We start from the raw sequence: 268 nt of genomic DNA on the forward strand, positions 1-268 counted from the left end.
ATATCCGAGATTTTATTCATTAACACATAATAATTTGTACAATATATTGTCTATCATGTCTAATTTTTACATTACATAATACAAATATAAAAAGTGGAGTTCACACTTCTTTTTTTTTTTTCATTTTTAAGCAAGCTAGGCATCAATTCTTTAAGCATCATAAAACTCTCTAATTTGTACAATTACATAACACATATATTACTATTATGTAGTGCTTAAAAATTAAATTAGAGTATATATTTAAATAAGTCTCTAAAAAAATTTGTTC

The sequence above is a fragment of the Arachis ipaensis genome, chromosome B03 (genome assembly GCF_000816755.2).
Source record: "Arachis ipaensis cultivar K30076 chromosome B03, Araip1.1, whole genome shotgun sequence".
In the NCBI taxonomy this organism is placed as follows: Eukaryota; Viridiplantae; Streptophyta; class Magnoliopsida; order Fabales; family Fabaceae; genus Arachis; species Arachis ipaensis.